This window comes from Castor canadensis, chromosome 2, assembly GCF_047511655.1.
Source record: "Castor canadensis chromosome 2, mCasCan1.hap1v2, whole genome shotgun sequence".
NCBI lineage: Eukaryota > Metazoa > Chordata > Mammalia > Rodentia > Castoridae > Castor > Castor canadensis.
In genome coordinates, this window is record NC_133387.1 from 113,598,028 (window position 1) to 113,615,468 (window position 17,441).

Genomic DNA, 17,441 nt, shown 5'->3' on the forward strand with positions numbered 1-17,441 from the left:
ACTCCATGTTTTTACTAGAAGGCATGAAGATCTTTTAAAAGTGGACTCTTAACATTGTAATTTACACTTAGGGACACAAAGTTTGTCCCATCAAGTGTTTCTCATCTTACTATTATAGGACTCTGTCTCCACCTTTACTCACCACATGTGCTTATGTTTTCCATCACTCCTTAGCTTCATTATTTCATTATGAAGATTGTTTGGACAGTGTACATAATACCCATCCATTTTCTGAGGGATTGAATTGTTGCTCAACAAGATACTGATTTTCGTGGGTATTCCCAGGAGATGCACAGTATTATCATGGAGTGGACACAGGAAGGGTGGTTCTAGAGATATTTAGGCAGTGGACTCTGTCCCTCTAGTCCAGTGAGCAGTACCATCATGGGTGGAGGACTTGTGTACAACTGCCTGATCCATCAAGAAGTTGCAAGATAACAGGAATCCCCTTGAAGTGGTTTCTATGCATAGGTTTCTGCAAAATTCAAATGCTCAGACATCACGTACAAATTGAGGTCAGTAAGGGATAGGTCTTTATGGACATGATGAGTCCATGAGGTCTCTGCTGTCCTACATGGGACTGGCTTCTCCATGAATGAATACAGAGTGGAAGAATACCCCTTTTCTATACTTCCACCATGTGAATAAGCAGTACAATCCCCCTCACTATGTGAAGAGGCAGCAACCAGGTCTCAACTCACAAGACAAGAGGCATCACTACCATATTCTTTGTCTGCCAGAGACTTGATCTATGACATCACAGCCTCAGATCTGTGAGCAATAAATGCCTAAGATTCAAGAATCAGCACACTTGTTACATTTTCTTACATAGAAAAAATATCAAAGATGTGTATTGTATCAGGACCATGTGGTGCAGATTTAACCAACACCTGAAAATGTTTATGTAGCTTTGGAGCTGAGTAAAAGGAAAAGGATGAAAGGGATTCACAGACCCTGTTAGAAAATCCTTAATTTATGTGAATGGACAATTCTGAGGAAAAATGAGGAGCAATGAATAATCTTTCTAGATATAGCCATGTGTCCCAGTGATGGCATTTCAATGTCAGGACTGTGTGAAGAAGAATAATGCTACAGTGAGACAGGAAATAGACAGCCAACAGGGTTCAGATTCAAACTTGTGTTAACTCATGGTCATGAGAAATAGCCCAATTTCCACAAGAAATACTTCGATCCCTTCACAGAGCAGAAACTAATACTTATGGCTTTCCCAATATTTCTCACTTTCTAAATCACCCAAATTAACACCAACACTCTGAGGATAAAAGTCCAGCATGTGGACACAGTAACAGGAAAATATGGCAGACACTTGCCATGAATGGAGCCTGAAGGACTGAAGTTGGTCAGGTAGTCAGTCAAGGGGTGTACAAGGGAGGCCTGGACATCTCTGTGCCCACTGTGGTCTCCATGAACACTGTGCATTCAGTGCAATAACTTTATAAAATATATTTTATTTGTAAAAAATAAACTAACTGTAGTCTTTTGATACATTAATTTATAAAGACACAAACACCTACATAAGCCAAGTCCTACAGAGTTCAGAACCATTTGTATCACTGTTGACCACCTTCAGCCCTCTATTAATGGAAGTTCTTCATTGGTAACACCACCCAAGCAACTGTCACCTCCTGGACAGTGATGCCATCAAGCTTCTCCATGACCAGGTGTGGCTTTAATTAATGAGGCATCACTCTTTCTAATATACATCATGATCGTTTGCTTTATGTGTTTCTGTTTCATCACATAATTTACTGAAGCACTTGTTGCACCATGGATGTTTCTGTCTAATAAGAAAAGCCTGTCAGTATTGCAGGACATATTTGCAAGCAGTGAGAGGAGAGTGTTGAGATCTGCAAATGCATCTGTTAACACCCCTGGGTTTTACTGATGGTCCTTTGTTCCTTCCTCTATTGAAGTTTCATTTTTTCTGAATTTTTTCAGCTCTCCATTTCTCCCTTTCAACAACCCCTCATTTTTCAATTCCTCTGGTACATCCTGATACAGCTTAGTCTTGTCACCCCTACTCACAGAGCACTTGGAGGTGTTGGCCAGCTCAGCCATAGAGGGTGAAATCAAGCTCAAGACAGCATGATGCATTCTAAGTAACATGAAGAGGTGCCATAGGGTAAATACATGAGCCTGCACGATGGGCATCTACAACCATTATCTATCATTATTTTCTTTACACAACCATGTTTATCATTATTTTATAGACCTGGCATTGCACTGTATTTATTTACATCTGTATCACCACAAACCATCCAGCTACAGGTGCTGCTGCAACACCATTACAGCCATAATATCACTAGGCCATAGAATTCTCTCAGCTGAGTTTTCTGTGTGACCAGGGCCATACATCTGGGCCATCAGCTTCACCATGACATAGAAGTGATATGAACAGGAAGTTGGCTGAACCATCAATGATAAAAGGGAATTCTGGTGTGGAATCAGTTTGAACTTAGGAGCACTGCATTGGAAAATGGTGAACCAGACACCCTTGGAATAACGTGGTAAAGACCTTGGCTGAAGTGTGCTCAGTTCCCAGTGGATGTCAGCGTATAGGAACAGGAGATGAGGATGTATGAACAAATGAATATCTAAGCAGTGTTTAGGTTTATTATTGCTTCCCTTGATGCTTATATTAAAATATGAAAAGGGAAAAAAAGCAGTAAAAGGAATATAAAACGGAAGTGAAAAATACTAATAGATTGATAAAATACTCAGCATCGCAGGTTGTAAAGAATGGAGTGGAGAGCTGCATTTGGGGAGAATGGGCTGTGGGCAAGAGAACATGTGACAAGGAGACTGATGTGACAGAATAAACCAGGTTATATTCATCAGGAAAATGAGAGAAAGCCATGGAGAAGCTGTCACTCTCACAGAGAGACATGAAAACAAGGCAGTGTCATGGAGGCTCCAGGACCTGGGGTGACCTCCAGGCCCTCTTTGCAGGGTCACCTCAAGTTACTGAGGCATACATTACTGTAATATCTTCAGCCTCCCCAGCTACAGTACAACCAGTGCAGTGTGAATCTCAGTGGTTGCACCTGCAGAGGGCACAGGTCATAAATCTCATTGCTGACCATGTGTTGGTTATACATCAGGTATATAGAGATCAACAGCTGTGATTATAAGACAGTCACCATCAAGCTTGCAAAGGATATCAAGATAGCATCAGGGACAGGAAGAGAACAAAGAATGGAGACACTGAGAAAAGCCTATATGGGGGCAGTGCCTGCAAGAATGTGGGGTGAGGTACACACACAGAGACTCCAGAAGGGCAATGTATGTTATGACTATGTGGCCTAGACTATTGTAGGGGGGTGTGAAGAAGGTCACACCCTCTGACAGTTTACCCATATAGTTAACTGAAGTCCTGCTCTGGTGACACCTGGGTTGCTTATGGGCCTCTAGAGCTCCCCACCAACAGTATCATCAGGAGGGCTCAGAAGGCAAGAGCACACAGGAGTTCCATCCATGGCTCACACAGTCATCTTATGAAGGAGTGTGCAGTCCTGAAAAACTTCTCCTCCCTTTATGCCATATTCTCTGCTCTGTAGTGCAATGCCATCTACCTCATGAAGAGAACTTCGGAAGGTCTCCAGGATGTTGTACTCCCCTCCCCCGAAGGTGTACATGTATAGGAGCGAGTATCGCTAGCTCTTCATTGAGCCCAGACACGAGCCCTGGGTATAAGGAACACTGAGAGTCCACATGGACACTGGTCAATGTGTCGTTTTCTAAGATTAGGATTCCATGTCTGCCTAACACTGGGCAGAATCACAAGGTAGATTTTCATGTGCTTAAATTGGAACCATGGAACTCCATGAAGTTGAAATTCAAATAGAACCTCTCAGTGGAAATAGGGTTTGGTCCTCATGTGGTGACACCACAGAAGTTCTCCTAGAAACTCATGTATTCTTATGGATCAGTGGAACCATTTCCAAAACTCATACTAAGAAGTTTTGTGCCTTAGTTCTAAAGAAGGGTGAATCTCTTGCCCCTCTGTGCCCTTCCCATTGAAAATTCTCTGCCCTTGAGCAGGGAGAAATTAACTTAATAAGCTTACAAAGACTCTCGGGCATGAGCATACTCATGCCATAAAAAACAAAGCTGCTCAGCAGGATAGGTGAGAGTTTTGGGGCAGACAGGGGGAAAACAGAGATGATGTTAGTTCCACACTGAAAGGGCTTTTGGAAATGTCTAGTCTTGTCTTCATGGATGAGATTAAGAGAGATGTATTGGCCACTAGTCTGATCAGGGCCAGTTTGAGGAAAAAGCATCCTGGTAATGGGATATGGTGGGAGCAGTGGTTTTACCCAGAAGGTGGATGAGCCAGCAGAATATGGGGGTCTCTGGCTTTCTGATCAGATAAGAGCCCCTGGAGACTTCTCAGACCCTGGTGGGCAAAGTCAGACTTTTATGCCAAGGATAAGACCAGTTGTCTCTGTGGACACCTGAAATTTTTGGGAAAGCAACTGACCCATTTGGGGACAGCGACCCAGTGGAGGCTGGAGCATGCAGGGGTATGAGACACCTTGTCCTTCTCCCTTTGTGGCTCAGCTCAACAGTAAGCCTACACACTGAGTGGCCTGAGGACAGAAGCCTGATCAGTGGCCAAATGGGGGCTGACAACCTGCTCCTCTTAAGCATCTGTAGGGCCATGCACATGTTTCCATTCCTCTATGGGTCTGTCATCTGGTAATGTGGTTAGAACATGCATGCTAACCACACTGGAAGCAATGAGTCCCAAGGGAAAATTATATGTGCAGGAGGTCTGATCAGGACATGGCCACAGACTTGAGCCAGAACAACACAAATGACAGGAAAGAGACATTGAGTCCTCCCTGTCCTCATGAGACAGGAGTATTCTCATGTGCAATTTGCAAATGATGATACAAGAGGAGTGAGGCCATGCCACAGCATGAGGTCCCCAAGAGTTAGTACTTGATTAGGGGCCTGATCTAGATCTAATATACCTGTTGGCAGAAACGTCAGCACAACCAAGGAATGGTCCTCCAGGCCCAAGGTTAGAGTAGTGGATCAGCATGGGATGAGAGTGGAAAGGAACATTACCAATACATAAGGCTAAGATCATGACATAAATGGTAAAGCACCTGCTTAGGAATCATGAGACCCAGAGTTCAAAGTCCAGTACCATCATAGACAAATAGAGAGAAAGAAGAGAGAGAGAGAGAAGGAGAGAGGGAGAGAGAGAGAGACAGAGAGAGAGAGACATAGACATAGACAAAGACATAGGCAGAGAGAAGAAATGATTCATTAATTCCATCCTTAATCCTACTAGGGACTTACGTCAAAATACAGAGGCTTAGGGAAGACACTTGAGATCCCACAGGCAGAATGAGGAAGTAGTAATTGACTGAGTATGAAAACAGAGAATGACTTTTGGAAGCAATGAGTGGAGGGGTTTCCACAGCCCCTCCTAATGCCTCTGCCTATCACACCTGGACCCTGCACTCTGTTAGGTCTGAGTCCTGACCAGGTGATGTTTTGTAAGGAGGAGCTTCAATAACCACATGTAGAACCTGGTAGAGTCTACCAGGAGGACAGTGGGCATGGGTGTCATACCTCAGGGATCTGCAAAATACAAGTTTGTAGGCTAACCATAGGCAATGTGTGCTCACAGATGCCAGGAGGGGGTTTCTAGAGAGAGGTCGCCAAAGGTCTCCAGGTTATTCTAAGTGGGATGTTATTCTTGGTGGTTAAGCTAAGAAACATTCAGAGGAGGACTGCTGGGGCTTTCTGGTCACTCCCCACATGATGCCTAAGGGTGTCATCAAGGGAATCATCCCCTACCTTGGCACCTCCCTCACTCACTGACCTGGAGATCTGGACACTTCCATGGAGGACTATTTGTACGTGAATGAGCCTGGACTTGGGGTAGGGGAGTGGGTCTGTGGGGAGATATCTTTTGTGTGATCCCTGACCTCTAGCACTCCCACCAACTGTTCTCAACTCTAAACCCATTCCACCTAGTAATAACAGATCAGAGATCTTCACAGCTTTCCTGCAGGCAGGTTTGGCAGAAGAGTGAAGCCAGGTCCTACAAGTCAAGCAGTTCATAGGACAAACAGGGCCTTCTCATCCAAAGCCTCAGTCTTGAGATATTCTCATAGAGTATCAGGCAAAAATATTCCTGATCTGTGTCCCCAGATATCCATGGCCTGCAATAAAACCCTAGACCAGTCTTGGGTGCTTCTTGCCCTCTGTTGGTTTCTTATAATAGTGCAGTGCTATTGCTATCTACCTTCTAGGGTTAAGCTATTAACTTTGAGAAGATGATGAAGGTGAGCAGATTCTGTCCTCGCTTATGGGGTGTAGTGGAAATATGTTGGCTAGTACACACAGCTCTGTCTACCACTTTTGATCTATGTGGTCATTTGGTACAGAGAGGCACACTCTCCACAGAATGTTGGGTATATGAGCTGAGGTCTACTACAGCTTGGCAGCAGTGCCTGTTTGAACTCAGTTGTGTTGACAAACAGGACCCTGAGTGGGACTGAGGGAAGGGGAGACCCAGAGGAAATAACTAAAGATTGGTCCCTGCCTCACCTGGCACCTACTCAGGCTCTCACTGTCTTGACCTTTCCCTGGTGCAGGACTTTGATGTGATTTCTGAGATCAAGCTGCTGCAGTTGGCCTGTATCATAATGATATTGACCTCTTTGAGCACTTTGATGCCTGGAGAGGCTCAGTGAGGCTCAGAGGAAATGTGAGGCAGGCACTGTGTGCAGTGAGAGTAAATTTGGTTAGCTCCGAAGAGACTGTTCTGCATCCAGATTCAGTGACATACTTTTCCGTGGTGAATGCTGGTCATCTAGTCTTCTACTTCCAGGCAAACCAGGAAATGGAGGGAGAGTTTGCCTCCTGATAACTTCACAACTGCTCATTTCCTTAGCTATCACCTACCATGTGAGCTGGAACCCCCACTGCAATTAACCAACAAGGTCCCCAACAAGCACAGAGGCATAAGGAAGCACTGGATCATGTAAGTGCCTTTGGATTGGTAGGCAGGGTATAGAGAATTTCTGGACTATATAGGCTGGGGGAACCAGTGAAATATGTTGTGGATCCCACCCCATTTAAACCAGCCTTGTAACTAAGCTGAGAGACCTCAATTTCCTACTCTGTGAAATGGAGAAATCCTTCAAATGATGTACAAGAATGAAGTATGGATATGTGATGACAAACCAAAAATGGTGCATCAGGTGCAGAGTACAGTGGGGAGCAAGGGGTGAGTACATCCTTGTGGATTTCCCTCAAGTAAGATGTCCCCTCCATCCAGACACAGGCCCCCAAGATGGAGCCCAGAAGCAGCATTACCTCCCACTCCAAGTCCTGTAACCAGCTTAGTTATGGCTCTGATTTCAGCAGTGGGGCATCAGTGACCAACTCTTTGTGGATCTACCTCTCTCTGCCAGTTCACACATGGAAGGAATAAACATGAACTGTGTCCTGTTGTCTCTTCATGGTCAGACTGAGCTGCAACCCCATGACCTTTGACATCCTCCTACTGCAAGCCTTCTCTGCTGTCTCCACAAACCAAACCCAGAATCTCCAGTCAACCAAGGGACCAACTCAATTCTCCTTCCCATGAAGATGAAAGGGCTCAGACCACCAAGGTCAGATTCAAAGACCCATCTCCACTCAAGATGAGGATTCTTGGGGCAGGAAAAGTGCATGAATAGGGTGAAAATTGAATATTTGCATTAAAAAAATTACTGACTTTCTTGGGAAATACTTGTGTACATCGTGTGTAATAGTTTGAAATTTTTATTAAAGTACTGTTTCCACTATAGCTTAATCACTGTAGACTTATTCATAAATTTTATGTGAAAAATGCAACATTAGGGTGAGAAAAATAGAACAGGAACCCTTAAACATTCCCATCCTAAGGAAATATGAATTTTACAAAAACACACAGACCAAAAGAGTATGTGAGGAATCTCAATGCCATTAGAGGGTTCTCACATGGCTGTTATGTGTTGATTCAACACCATCCAAGCCTGGTTGGAAAATCTGGGGCCATCTTCTCTCCTGTTCATCAGAGCTCCATGCCCTGTGAAAGCACTGGGCAATTGGTAGGAAACCTGCTCATCTATCTCATCCATGGAGAAGGAGCCCTTTGAAATACTCCACGATTTGTAGCATCCACAGGCCTTTGCGCCATTTGCACCTGGATTTCACGAAGCAGAACAGGCCACACTGGATCTCACTGTGGTACACAGGCTGCCTTGATTTCAGGGGCTCACACTGAACACCCGATCTCATGGTGTGCTGCTAGTGGACTGGCAAGGGAGAAAGGAGGTTACATGGAGGCCCAGATAACTGTTTACCTGACATCACTTCTTCTCTGGTCTGCAGGGTACATTACACCATGGCAATGAATATTTGAAGAAATTACCCAGATTCACCACAGTGTTTCCTGGTATTCATGAAGTTTTGGTGCTGCTGAAAGATACTTTACTTAGATGAAAGCCCAGAAATTCACATAACCAGAATACTTAATATTCATGGACATAGCCACTCTGTGGGTGTGTTTGTGTCTGTGTGTGGTTGTGTAGGTGGTTGTAAAATATTTTCTATCTGTGTCTGTTATGTACTCTGTTCCAAATAATGCAAGTCAGCAATGCTTCCTGAAAGTCACTAGTTTCGGGTTTGGCTCAATGTTGCTATTCCGAAAATGAACCGTAATATATTATATGCGGAGGAAATATTCAGCATTCTTTGAATATGCCCAGTGTATGTCTGGGTATCATGATATATGTGTCCATGTGCATCACTGACTTGCTAGAAATGATTTCAAATCCAGAGATTGCTTCAGGCATAGACTCTGGTGGATTAGGATATCCTTCTTCATTGGTATAATGGTGGTAGTGTGTCTTCTTTCCAAGAATATTGGTGGAAATGATGTCACTTCACGTGTTTCTCTAAGTTTGATTCTTTTTGAAGTCATGAAAGTGTCCTCACAGTGGGGTAATGGGGGATTTCAGTGGGTAACTTTCCACATGCCATGAATATAGGAAGGGTTTCGTGTGTGTGTGTGTGTGTGTGTGTGTGTGTGTGTGTGTGTGTGTGTAATATTTGCAGTGTAATTTCTCATACTACACAATATTTCACACTAATTGAGTATATCCACTCTTTAGGCATGCATAAGACTCCTTGAATCAAAATCTCTCTTTAATACTGTGTGAATGAATGGAATGCACCAGGATGTCCTGCTGTTCAGTGACTTCTGGTCTTGTTCATCATTGCTATTCAGCAGATAGAAGTTAAGATATTTGTTTCTGAGATAACAATTAGGATATCATCACTATGTGTGTGTATGTGTGTGTGTGTGTGTGTGTGTGTGTGTCTGTAGGATATTTCTTGTTCAATTTGCCATCACTAATTTGTAGAAATTAGGTTAATGCCCAAATTCACTTTGAGGAACAGCCTTGATTCACTCTGATTTTATGTGTTCAGTTCCATGAATGAAAGGTGTACTGTTTTGTCCCTGAAAGAATCTTTGCAGAAATGAATGTTCTTCCCTAGTGCTTCCTGGTGTTCCACAGTTTCTGGTGTTCCTGAAAGTTGCTGTTCATGGAGAGAAGGTAGCAATTTCTCTGAGTAGGGAATACTAAGCATTCATTTAGTATACCCAGTGTGTGCCAGTGTACTTCTCAATCAAAGTGAATTAATTTCTTTGTCGACATGAAGTGAATTCATGTGGTCTCTTTGAGGCTCTTGCCAGCCAGTGTGTGGGTTTGCATGTTTTGATGAAGTTAGAAACACAGAATCCTGGAAACACAAGCCTCTGGTTTCCAGTGTTCTCTATTTTGGATCCACATAAGGGAATATCCTCCCACTTGATGGGAGATGTAGTTCTGGAAGGAAAATTGCCTCAACCAATGTTAAGGGCATTTTCCTGTCTGATGGCATTGCAAAGGGCTTGAAGTGTTTTTGTACTCACCACCAGAAAAATGTTCCTGTCCTCCAAAATGCTTGCTCCAGATTGGGAGTTTTATGGATCAGGACAGAAATGTCATCCCAGTTGAACTTTGAACAAGCTTACGATGGAAACTGGAGGAGAAGAGTGATCCTCAGAACAGAAGGTCTTGCCAAAAAATGGCACACAAATGCCTGGAGACTGGAGGGGGCAGGGCCTTAGAATGAGTGCTTACACAGTCTGACCAGTCAGGAAAGACTTGGTGGTGATGTCACAGTGGGCTCACGAACCGTGGAACTTGGAGAGTCCTGAGGCAGCTGCTGCCTGGCCCGTTGCTATGGCAGCCCAGCCAGCCAAGCAGGAAGAAGCTGGAGGAAGGTGTCCCTGTCTTGTGTGGAAGTCTTCTCAGTGAAGTGGGGCCTAGGGAAATGGAGCAGGGACAGCAGGAGCACATGGGTGACCTGAACACATCAGGATTGGGGGATTCCATTCTTCACTGCTAGCCTAAGCTTCCATGCCCCACGGTCTGGAGAGTCCACAGCTCTTTGTGCCCTTTGGTCCTGGATCTCACCAAGCAGAACAAGCTGCCCTGGATCTCACTGTGGTACACAGGCTGCCCTGATTTCAGGGGCTCACACTGAACACCTGATCTCATGGTGTGCTGCTAGCAGACTGGCAAGGGAGGAAGGAGGTTACATGGAGGCCCAGACAACTGTTTACCTGACATTACTTCTTCTCTGTCCTGCAGGGTACATTACACTATGGCAACGAATGTTTGAAGAAATTACCACAATTCCAGTGTTTCCTGGTATTCATGAAGTTTTGGTGCTGCTGAAAGATACTTTACTTAGATGAAAGCTCAGAAATTCACTTACATCAGAATACTTAGTATTCATGGGACATAGTCACTCTATGGGTGTGATTGTGTCTGTTTGTGGTGCGTAGGTTGTTGTAAAATATTTCCCATATCAGTGTCTCTTATGTACTCTGTTCCAAATAATGCAAATCAACAATGCTTCTTGAAAGTCACTCGTTTCGGGTTTGGCTCAACGTTGCTATTCCAAAGATGAATCGTAATATATTGTCTGAGGAAGAAATATTCAGCATTCATTGAATATGCCCAGTTTATATCCAGGTATCATGATACATGTGTCCAAGTGCATCACTGGCTTGCTAGAAATGATTTCAATTTCAGTGATCGCTTCAGGCATAAATTCTGGTGTACTAGGGTTTCTTTCTTCATTTGCATAAAGGTGGTAGTATGTCTTCTTTCCAAGAACATTGGTGGAAATGATGTCATTTCAGGAGTTTTTCTAAGTTTGATGGTTTTTGAAGTCATGAAAGTGTCTTCACAGTAGGGTAGGGATGGGATTTCAGCTATTTCAGGTAACTTTCCACATGAATTGGACATAGGCAGGCTTGTGTTTGTGTGTGTGTGTATGTGTGTGTGTGTGTGTGTGTAATACTCGTAGTGTCATAGTGTATCAATTTCTTTTCTCTTTCTAATAAATTCTCATACGAAACAATATTTCACACTCATTGAGTGTATCCACTGTTTAGGCCTGCATAAAAGTTCTTGAATAAAATTCTCTCTTTAACACTGGGAATTGATGGGATGTACCATGGTGTCCTGGTGTTCAGTGACTTCTGTTTTTGTTCAACGTGGCTATTCAGTAAATAGAAGTTATGAAATTCACTTACTAGATAACAATTACTTCATGTGTGTGTGTGTGTGTGTGTGTGTGTGTAATATTTCTTGTTCAGTTTGCCATTCACTGATTTTTAGAAATTAATTGAATCCCCAATGTCACTTTGAGGAACAGCCTTGAGTCAGTCCAACTGTATGTGTTCATTTCCATGAATGAAATGCATACTGTTTTGTCCCTCAGAGAATCTTTGCAGAAAGGAATGTCTTTCCCAAGTGCTTCATGGTATTCCACAGTTTCTGGGGTTCCTGAAAGCTGCCATTCACTGTAGAGATGTTAACAATTTCTCTGAGTAGGGATTACTGAGCATTCCTTGAGTATAACCTGTGTGTGTAGGTGTACTTCTCAATCAAAGTGAATTAATTTCTTTGTCTACATGAAGTGAATTCATGTGGTCACTTTGAGGCTCTTGCCAGCCAGTGTGTGTGTTTGTGCGTTTTGATAAAGTTAGGAACACAAAAGCCTGGAATAATAACCCCCTGGTTCCCAGTGTGCTATATTTTGCATCCACATAAGGGAATATCCTCCCACATGATGGGAGATGTAGTTCTGTGAGGGAAATTGCCTCATCCAATATTAAGGGAATTTTCCTGCCTGATGAAACAGCAAAGTCCTTGGGGTGTTTTTCTACTCACCACTAGAAACACTTCCTATCCTCCAAAATGTGAGTTCCAAATTGGGAGTTCAATATAACATGACCAAAATGTCATCCCAGTCGAACCTTGAACAAGCTTCAAGATTAACTGTTGCAACTATTTCCCCAGCAGACCACAAATTTGCTTATTGCCTGAATCTATATCTTCCTATATGATTAAATTGTACTTTTTCAAACCTTCTTATAATTTTAATATTTCACTTCACCATATAACAAATATATGGAAAACTAAGCATTTTGGACTCATTTGATGAATTCAGCTGAAAGGAGTGTTAATTTCCATGCACTTGGTTCATGTCTCAGTGTTGCAAATTTATGTTACTATAAGAGAAAGTGATTAGTCTGTTTGAGAATCCTAAGCCCTGTATAATATTGTTGTTTTTTGACTGAAGATTTTCAAATTCTCTATCTTCCTAAGGAAGTTTTCATTCTTTATGTAAATAAAAGTGACTCCAATTTCTCTTTAAATAAGAAGTCCATGAAGGTTTTATGCAAATCCAATGCATTTTTTTCCTTTTTAGTGACTACATTTCCTTGAGAAACTTTTTTTCTTGCTTACTGATTCTAACACTTGATTCCCATTTTTTAATAACTCAGTGTTAATATAGTCCAGAAATGCAATTCCTTGTTTGTTTCTGAAGGTATTACTGATATATTGTTTATATGTGTCACCAAATTTTATTAATATTAATATTTAAGACCATCTTAATGTTAGAAATAACAGAGTCCTCATTCATATAGCAGAAATAAAAGAATTCTACTCACAATCTGAGAGAGTGTGGAAAAGAATCCTTCCCTTCTCAAGGTTTCCAGATGAAAACACAGGCTAACTGATATCTTCTTTCCACCCTTGTGACACCTTGAACAGCACATCCAGGTAATCAGCCACAATTTCTGGCCTAAAAACCTATAGAATTAAATGTGTTCTTTCAAACCTTAGTCTAGTAAATGCATGGTAATCAGTTACATAATAGAAAATGAAAAAGTACATAATTACATTAAAAACACTTCCTCCTCTTGACATATAGGCATTAATACCAATTTAATTATCTTTTGTCCTCCAATCTTTAAGAATATGCAAATTATGTTTGTGATTTAAATATAGCTTTCAAGAATTTAATTGTTCAATCTTAAAAAGCTCATCACAGGTATATACCAAGATAGGCTAGAATAAAGAGATACATAAAAGATATAGAAGAGAAGGAGTTATATGTGAAAAGGCATGAAACAATAAGAACAAATATAAGCTTAAACTTTAATTTTATTTTAAAATCTTATTACCAAATCACTGCATGGTTTTGATCCATGCACTTGACCTACAATGTGAAATGTTGTTTTTGCACTAGTTTCTGCAGATTTCACCAGCTTTCTTGACTCATCTCCTGCTTCTTTAAAATAGCCTCCTTTGCTCCTGTCATCCTAAGGACATTTAAGTATAGGGTCCACAATAAAATCATTCCCACTTTAGGGCCTTTGTGCCCCTCTGGTTTGAGTGGGTTATGTTTGCCAAATTCATAGCCTTCAAATCTCAGATAAAGTCACCTTCTTATAATGGCTTTCTCTTCCTGTTATTTGAAAGTCATCACAGGCCAGTATGGTGGCAAATCCCTGCAAATTCCAGTTTTTAGGGAGGAAGAGATAGGGAAGATCATGGTTTGAGGAAAAAAGAAACTGAGACCTAATTTCAGCAAAAATCTTGTTATGGTTGCATGCCCCTGTCCTCCCAGCTATGAACGAAGCAGGAAGTGTAAGGGGCTGATCTCGGTCCAGGCTGGCCCAGGCAAAAACATGAGACCCTCACTTAAAACTCATCCAAATATCCAGGGCTGGGGATGTGGCTCAAGTGGTGGAGCACCAGAACACCAGCCTAGCAAGCATTACCACCTAACACCATTACCACCAAAAAAGAAAGGAGTAGTACCAAAATCATCATCTGTTTTATCAGTGTATAACACTGCATAGCCATTTTAAGTTACTTGTTTTTCTAGAAAATGTTATGCTAAGACCAATTGCCCTCCTTTTTCCTCCCTCCTTGGTATAAGGTCACATTCCCAGCAAGGTCCATGAACTGGAAATAGAGTGTTAAGAGCAATCTTGCCTTTTATCTTTTGAGATTTTGAAAAAAGTTTCAAATTAAATTAGCGTTCCTGGACATTCTCTGTTCTATTTACAACTAAGTGCAGTGGCTACAATAAACCTGGTATATGTCAGGTATTCAGTCAAAATTGTAATAATTGATGAACTTTTAAAGAGAAACTCTGATAGATTTTTAGGCTTCATTTTAAGCAGTTCTTCCTTGGTCTACTTTTAAAAGAATATTCTGTATCAAGATTTGTCAGTATTTTCTATTATATTGCCTGCTTCTAAACGCTCAAAAATTTGATGCTATTTATATTACAAGTCCCAAGTAGTATTCAGAAAATTATCACTATACTTAAAATTTGTTTTTAAAGAGAAATTCTCTCATAATATTGCATCTGCATTTTGTGAACACTGCTTGAAAAGTGGTTTTACATTTTTTAGACGTGTTCCATTTTTGAGAAAAGTGATAAACAAAATGGTGATACTGGCTCTACTATAATTTTAAAATTAGTGTATTACTTATTTGATTGTAGCTCATAGATGATTCTCATTTATTACATTTCTTTATAACATCATGTAAGCTGTTGCACTGAATTAGTCACTTATACTTTTTATTTATTCCAGTGCATTTCGTGTGATTATGAGATATTCATTTGATGTTGTTCAAGCAAATTATGATTTTACACAGTTATTTACAAATTATCTCTTCTGTTATTTGCATATTTGTATTAAAATTATATTTAGGGCATGAGTTGGGAATGATTGTATATATCACTGTTTCACTCTGAAGATGTAAATATATTCCTACCATGAAACTTATTTAAAAATAATTCTTATAATGGATTGTAATTCCATTTATATTAATATAAATCCTTTCCTACCATAAATGAACTCAAGGTTTCTTATTTGACTTAGTTTTATGGAAATAAAATGAAATTCCTCATTAATGATAGGCTTTATATTTCTGTCAATTCAGACATACATATATTAATAGACTAATAGTGCTTGAGGTGACTCAATGATAATGTATGCATTTATATCACTTAAATAAATGAGTAATTATTTAATACAATTTGAAGTCCAATTGCATGTAAATTGCTATGATAAACCATAGCACATAAGAGGGTACAGTATTGCTACTTTAATTTGAAACTTTTGTCAAAATCTCAACAGAAAAAAGGCAAGATCGCGCTCTACAGTCTGTTTCCAGTTCATGGACATTGCTAGGATTGTGACCTCATACAAAGGAGGGAGGGTGGAAGGAGGGCAATTGATATTTTATCATTTTTTGTCTGAATACTGGACCTGCAGAGGCAGTGGGAGGATATATTTGGTGTCTTTTGCTTGTAGACATAGTCATTGGACTCTCAAAAAGTAGGCTAATGTACATACAAGAAAGGATTCTTGTGTATGGGATACATCTAATCCTGATTTAGAATGATTATTGCAAACAACAGTACAATATACAGACATATGTGCTGTAGGTCTTTTGAAGGATCAGATGAGCTATGCTACCATTTGACACATAAAATGGAGTTGACTTATGATCTGGATATTCTGTGTTTATAATCTGGAGTAATGGTGTATGTTTAATGAGAAACAAGGGGCCTAGGAAGCTGTACACACTGTCAAGTTGCTCTCTATTTTTCTTCTACCTTTTGATTGATTTCTTGACATTATTAGTAAAACATGACAGTGAGTGAGAGCTCTAATTCAGATGAATCTGATCATAACATAATATGTATTTCACAATATCTTTCACTGTAATAATTGAATAAAAATCTATTTTTAGCTTTTTAGTCATATTGTGGCTCTTGCTCTCTTTGAAAGGACCCTCCAATAGGTTATAGTCAATTCCTAGATTATCTGAATATATCTGAATTTTTTCCTACAATGAGCATATTTGAGTGGCAACTTGTATTCTGAAAATAAAGGTCCATGATTTGTATTTAACTTTCTAAATGTTATTGAAGATTCAAAGAATTATCCAGAGTGAATATAAGAAATCTCTCCAGCCTTCCAATATGATGAACCACCATGTCAATGCTATCCACTATCCAGCATTTGTTCCCATCCCATCCTAATCAAATACCCTAGAGATTAATTCCCAGGCATTATCTGCAATTTTCCAATGTATTCCCATGGTTGTCTTAAAATGCTGAAAAACTGCTCACCATCCATGGCATAAAGGAAATGCAAGTCAAAACCACATCAAGATTTCACCTCACTCCTGTGAGAATAGTCATCACCAAGAACACCACCAAAAACAAATATTGGTGAGGATGCAGACAAAAATGAACTCTCACACATAGCTTGTGGGAATGTAAGCTAGCACAACCATTTTGGAAAACAATATGGAGGTTTCTTTAAAAATTAATCATAGATCTGCCATATGATCCAGCAATACCATTCCTAGGGATATACCCAAAGGACTGTGACTTAGGTTATTACAAAGTCACTTGTACACCCATGTTTATTTCAGCACTATTTACAATAGCCAAGCTATGGAAACAGCCAAGATGCCCCACTAACAGTGAATGGATTAAGAAAATGGAATTTTACTGAGCCATAAGGAAGAATGAAATTTTGTCACTCACAAATGAATGGATGAAACTGGAGGACATCTTAAACAACATTAGTCAGGCTCAGAAGGCAAAATATCAGGGTGTGGGAGGTAAAGGGGTAAGGGAGAGAACTGTAAGGGATTGAACAGACCAAAGTAAAACATACCCACAGAGGGCATACATTGAGACATTCCTCTGAACATCAACTCAAATATTATTTATGAAAACGAGGACTTTAAAATAGGCACAGTGTGTGCAGGAGGGGGAGTGTGAACTAAGGAGATTACGGTGATGCTATATAGTAGATGGACTTCATAAACCTATATTACACAGAACTTGAAAACCTCTTGCTATTGCTTTAACTGGGCTGGGAAGGGGACTGATGGGGCGAGGTGATGGGGGAAATGTAACCAATGTACAATATAAGTCCAATCAGAATTGTCACTCTGAACCACTCACATATCCAT

The 17,441-nt window shown here is 40.7% G+C and overlaps 1 pseudogene; it reads left to right on the top strand.

Annotated features, from left to right (window-relative positions):
- Positions 1-2,876: 2,876 nt before the first annotated feature.
- The window catches only part of LOC109678463 (targeting protein for Xklp2-like), a 76,712-nt pseudogene continuing 62,147 nt past the window's right edge, over positions 2,877-17,441 (top strand).